We start from the raw sequence: 6,015 nt of genomic DNA, 5'->3' as shown, positions 1-6,015 counted from the left end.
CGGTCCCGGCTGTACGCCCCCTGCGGCCAGACCCGCTCGCCAGCCCGCCTCCGCCTCACCGGCCCCGCTCGCGGGGCGCCTCGGGCTCCCTGACTCCCGCCTCCTCGCAGCCCCACCTGAGGGCCGCCACCGGCTGCAGGCTGTTAGGAGGCCCGGGAAGGGGCGGCAGCGGGGCGTCCGCTCCGTCTTAAAGGAGAGGCCCTCCTTTCCCCACTCCGCTCCTCCATTCGAGGCTCTCCGTGCCTCGGCGCACCTGGAGGGCTCGTTAAAGCACCACGCCGGCCCGGCGCCGCGGTTTCCGGTCGTGGAGGGCTGGGTGGGGGCGAGGTAATTTGTGTTTCTAACGGGCTTCCAGGTGAGGTGGTTGCCGCGGGTCCGGGACCGCGCTGTGAGCACCAGCTTCATGGCCCCTGGGGATTCACCGGGGCCTACGGGGTGGGAGCGCCTAGCTTGGGCTTGCTTTGCCACCCAGTGGAAGCAGCATTAAGGCTTCTTCCTGCTCGACGCCTTCCTTTTTTCGTACCCGCCTCGGTGCGGGCCTTTTCCAAGGCCAGGAGGGCCAGTCTCGCAGGGGTGTGGGCCCCAGAGAAGAGCCCTGTTTCCAGAAGAATAATTTCTCTCACGGACAGGAAGGGGTGGGGATGAGTTAGGACACCAGAGGTCACCAGCTCTGGCAGCTGGTGAAAATACACCATGGGGTACAGTGAGTGACTTCACCAGGGCTAGTCATCTAACCAACAGCAGTTCACAGGACACTGTGCGGGGAGGGAGGGTGGCGAGGAGGCTGCCCTTCAGCCTGCCACACCCCCCTCTGTCCAGCTCTGCCCATGTGACCTCTCTGGGAGTCAGAAATAACCAGGGATCTCTCTCTTTGAATTCCTTTTCCTTGCTTCCTCCCCTCACCCCTTTTAAAAAATGAAGTATAGTTGATCTCATTGCATCTTTATCCTTCCCTTCCATTCTGGAAACTTCTCACCTACATGTAAGGTTAAAGGCTTTTCAACAAAAGTGTCAAGGTAATTCAATAAGGGAAGGATAGTCTTTTCCAAAAATGGTGCGAGAGGAACTGGATGTATATCTCGGGAACCTTGATTGGAGCTTCTGCTGTGCAAGAATCAGCTTTTAGTTTTTCCGTCTTAACATGTCAACTTTATTGAGAAATATACAAAAATGCACTCATTTAAGGTGTATGATTTGACGAATTTTGACAAATGTATATACCTGGGTAGCCACCACCGCAGTCCAGTTATAATGTCCATTGCTCTCCCGAATTTTCTTGTTTCCCTTTGCAGTCCATATCCTCACGTTAATACCTAATTGCTTTCTGACACTGTGAATCATTATGGACGGTTCTAGAATTTCATATAACTAGAATCCTACACGGTCTTTTCATTGGCCCTTTTGTTGAACAAAATGTGTTTTGAGAGTTATTTATCCATATTGTCCTTGTATCAGTAGTTTGTTTATTGTTGAGTAGTATTCCACGATTTGTGTACTCAAACTGCTGGTCAGTTTTGAGTCAACGTGGCTAGGCTATCATACCCACTGTTCCGTCAAACACTAATGGTGTGGCTGTGAAGGCATTTTGTAGAAGTGATTCATACCTATAATCAGCTGCCTTTATATAAAGATTACTCTCAGTAATGTGGGTGGGAGGTTTCCCTGAAAAAGTTCTGCCTGTGGACCGCAGCATCAGCTCCTACCAGAGAACTTCCAGTTTGCTTTTCGTGATGCGCTGCCTTGTGGATTTCAGGCTTGTCACTAGCCCCCATAACTGCATAAGCCAATTCCTTGTGATATGTCCCTGACTGATAGACCTGTTGATGGCTATTTGGATAGTTTTCAGTTTTAGACATATATTATGAATAAAAGTGCCACGAGTGTTAGAGAGCAAGTCTTTGCATTGAAATATGTTTTAGTTCTTGTTTGATAAATACTTAGGAGTGGAATTGGTGGATCCTTCTGTAAGCATGTATTAAACTATGTGAAACTGTAAAACTACTTTCCAAAGTTCTGTACCATTTTGCATTTGTACCAGCAATGTATGAGAATTCCGGTTGCCATACATCTTCACCAACGCTTGGTATTGTCAGTCTTCTTAGTTTTAGCCATTCTAGTAGATATATATAGTGACATCTGTGTTTGTTTTTGTTTGATGACAAGTGATGTTGACTATCTTTTCAAGTGTTTACCGGTCATTCGTGTGTCTTTTGCAAAATACCTGTTTAAATACTTCATCCATTTTTAAATCGGGCTATTTTGGATTATTCTTACTGAACTGTAGGGATTGTTTATATATTTTGTATACCTGTGTTATGTCATGTATATGTATTACAAAGATATTTTACTCCTGCCTATAGCTTGTCTTTCATTTTTTAAAATGGTGTCTCTTGAAGAGCAGAAAATTTTAAATTTGACAAAGTCCAGTGGCTCATGGCCTTGCTTTTTGAAGACATCTTGCCTAACCCAAGGTTGTGAAAGTTTTCTCCTAAGTTTTCTTCTAGAAGTCTTGTAGTTTGAGCTTTTACATCTTTGACTGATTTGAAGTTAATTTATATGTGTAGTGTTAGCTAAGGGTCAGGTTCATTTCTTTTCCCCCTCAAGTGGATCCCCACCCAGTTCATCTAGCACTATTTTTGGAAAAGGCTATCCTTTCTCTATTGAAATACCTTGGCATGCTTGTTGAAATCATTTAAACATGTACATGTTGGTCTATTTCTAGACTTTAATCTGTTCCATTGATCTGTCTGCCATAGTGCCAACACTACAGTCTTGATTACTGTAGCATAATAGCAAATCTTGAAATCAGGTAGTGAGCTCTCCAAATCTGCTGTTTCAAAAATGTTTTGGCTATTCTAGATGTTTTGCATTTTCATATAAATTTTATTTTATTTTACGTTGAGAGAGAGAGAGAGAGAGGAAAGAGGAGAGAAGAGAGAGAGAGAGAGAGAGAGGAGAGAGAGAGAATCCCAAGCAGGCTCCATGCTCAGTGCAGAACCTGAAGTGGGGCTTGATCCCATAACCCTGGGATCATGACCTGAGCTGAAGAAATCAAGAGTTGGACACTCAACTGACTGAGCTACCTACGCGTCCAGATTTTCATATAAATTTTGGAATTAGCTTGCCATTTTCTACAAAAAAACTTTCTGGGATTTTTATTGGGATTCCATTGAATGAATAGTTCAATTTGGGGAGAAAGGACATCACGATTTTGAGTCACCCACTCCATAAACATGTTATGATCTCTCCATTTGTTGAAAGATTTTCCAGGGTGCCTGGGTGGCTCAATTGGTTAAGCATCCAACTTTGGCTCAGGTCATGATCTCCCGGTTTGTGAGTTCGAGCCCCACATCCGGCTCTGTGCTGACAGCTCAGAGCCTGGAGCCTGCTTCAAATTCCGTGTCTTTCTCTCTCTCTGCACCTCCCCTGCTCATGCTCTGTCTCTCACTGTCAATAATAAAAAACGTTTAATAAAAAATTTTCCTCGGGGCGCCTGGGTGGCTTAGTCGGTTAAGCGTCCGACTTTCGCTTGGGTCATGATCTCGCGGTTCGTGGGTTTGAGCCCCGCGTCGGGCTCTGTGCTGACTGCCAGCTCAGAGCCTGGAGCCAATTTCAGAGTCTGTGTCTCCCTCTCTCTCTGACCCTCCCCTGCTCACGCTCTCTCTCTCTCTCTCCTAGAAATAAATAAAAAATATTAAAAAAAAAATTTCCTCTGCAATGTTGTACAGATTTTAGTGTATGTATACTTAACATATATCTTGTTAAATTTATTCCTATATATTTCATGTATTTGGATTTGTAGCAAATAATATATATCTTATTTTATTTTAAAGTTTTATTTTATTTTGAGAGAGAGAGAGGGAGAGAGAGCAGGGGAGGGGCAGAGAGAGAGAGAGAGAGGGAAAGAGAGAATCCCAAGCAGGCTGTGAGCTGCCAGCACAGAGCCCAACTTGGGAGTGAATTTATGAACCTGAGATCATGTCCTGAGCTGAAATGAAGAGTTGGATGCTTAACCAACTGAGCCTCCAGGTGCCCCACAAATAGTACATATTTTAAAATTTCATCTTCTAATAGTTTATTTTTTTAAGTTTATTTATTTTGAGAGAGAGAGAGCCTGAGTGAGCACAGGGGAGGGGCAGAGAGAGAGGGGGAGAGAGAGAATCCCAAGTAGGCTCCACGCTGTTAGGGTGGAACTGGACTCTGGGGCTCAAACTCCCAAACTGTGAGATCATGACCTGAGCCGAAACCAAGAGTCAAATGCTTAACCAACTGAGCTACCCAGGTGCCCCTAATAGTTTTAGTATATAGAGATAAAGTTGGTTTTTGTATACTGACCTTGTATTCTGTGATTTTGCTAAATTCACTTATTAGTTCCAGTAGCTTTCTGAACCCCAAATCATGACATTTGTGAATAGCGTTTCACGTTTTCCTTTTGGTACCGTGCACTATTAATTCATTCGTTAATTAAGTACCTATGTGCTCTGGTTAAGACCTGAAATACAATGTTAAATAGGGGTGGTAAGAGTGGGTGCCCTTTCCTTGTTTTTGTTCTTAGGGGAAACATTCACTCTTTCACCATCACATTCTGTTGGTAGATGTCTTTTAGTAGGTAAAGGATGTTTCCTTCTATTCCTAATTTGTTGACACTATTTATCATGAGTACTGAATTTTGTCATGTGCTTTTTCTTCATCTACTGATATCAACTTTCTGTTTTTCATTTTGTTGATACAGTGAATTATATTTATTGGTTTTCTGAATTAAAAAATTCTTTTAGAAAAAAATTTTTTTTTAAAAATATTTTGAGAGAGAGAGAGAGAGGGAGAGAGAGAAAGTGCACAAGTGGGGGAGGGGGCAGAGAGAGAAACAATCTCAAGTAGGCTCCACGCTCAGTGCAGAACCTGACACAGGGCTTGATCCCCTGACCCTGAGATAAAGACCTGAGCTGAGAGCAAGCATTCGACTCAAATGCCCCAGGTTTTCTGAATGTTTTAAACCAAACTTGCATTTCTAGGATCAAACCCATTTGGTCATGATGTATTATCCTTTTCATGTATTCTTGGATTAAGTTTGCTTATATTAAAAACTTTTTTTTTGCATTTATGAGGAATATTAGTCTAAAGGTTTTTTTTCTTTTAACATCTTTGGTTTTGGTATCAGGGAGATGTGTTTCATAAAACGACTGGGAGTGTTCCCTCTTCTTTTTCTTATGTTTTGTGCAAAAGCAGGGAAGTCTCCTAGGATCAGAGTTCCATTCAGGCTCACCAAGAGCTCTGCACTCATCCCTACATTGTCTCATGCTTCCTCTGCCTTGACTCAGTTGCTGCCCCCTTCTAGAACCTGGGAATCCTATTAGAATCCTCTATCCTTTACTCTTCACATCCAACTGGTCACAAAGTCTGTTGATTCCAACCTCCACCCCTTACCTCCCCAGTCTTTCTCAACTCTCCCCCCACGGTCCTTGTCTTGGTTCAAATCCTTATTACTCACTAGCTGATGGGTTAAAGAAAGAACGGTCACTAGCCTGCTTTGCAAAGTAGCCTCTGGAAACTTGAGGCTTTTAGGATCAAATCCCAACCTCTCTCTCTTCTTTTAATGTTTTATTTTTGAGAGGGAGGGAGGGAGAGGGAGAGGGAGGAAGGGAGAGAGAGAGAGAGAGAGAGAGAGAGAGAGAGAGAGAGAGAGAGAGAGAGAATGAGAATACGACAGAACGTGAGCCGGCGAGGGGCAGAGAGAGACAGAGACATAGAATCCTAAACAGGCTCCAGGCTCTGAGCTGTCAACACAGAACCCGGAGGCATGAGATCATGACCTGAGCGGACTGAGCCACCCAGGGGCCCCTAAATCCCAACCTCTTGTGCCCAAGACATGTGCACTTTTCTCTCCAGCCCTGCAATTTTTGCACCTTCGAGAAAGGTACAAGATGTTTCAGGCTTCGGCTTTTTGCACTGCCTGAATATTATTCCCTGCCTTCTTCCAAACGGCTCGTTTTGTTTGATAGGGCTCTGCTTGCTGGG

The 6,015-nt window shown here is 44.2% G+C and overlaps 1 protein-coding gene across 2 annotated transcripts in view; it reads right to left on the bottom strand.

Annotated features, from left to right (window-relative positions):
• Positions 1–301, bottom strand: part of NPM2 (nucleophosmin/nucleoplasmin 2) — a 14,885-nt gene extending 14,584 nt beyond the window's left edge. The window contains exon 1 of one of the 2 annotated variants that reach the window (XM_077766576.1): positions 254–301. The gene's annotated coding sequence lies outside the window, so the exon portion shown is untranslated. Of the gene's footprint in view, positions 1–116; positions 174–253 lie in introns of those variants that run through there. The other variant, XM_077766575.1, reaches the window with a different exon arrangement.
• Positions 302–6,015: the final 5,714 nt, after the last annotated feature.

The sequence above is a fragment of the Crocuta crocuta genome, unplaced genomic scaffold (genome assembly GCF_008692635.1).
Source record: "Crocuta crocuta isolate KB4526 unplaced genomic scaffold, BGI_CrCroc_1.0 scaffold225, whole genome shotgun sequence".
Classification (NCBI taxonomy): domain Eukaryota; kingdom Metazoa; phylum Chordata; class Mammalia; order Carnivora; family Hyaenidae; genus Crocuta; species Crocuta crocuta.
Note: the sequence above shows the minus strand (reverse complement) of the source record. Positions and strands in the feature narration are given on the sequence as shown.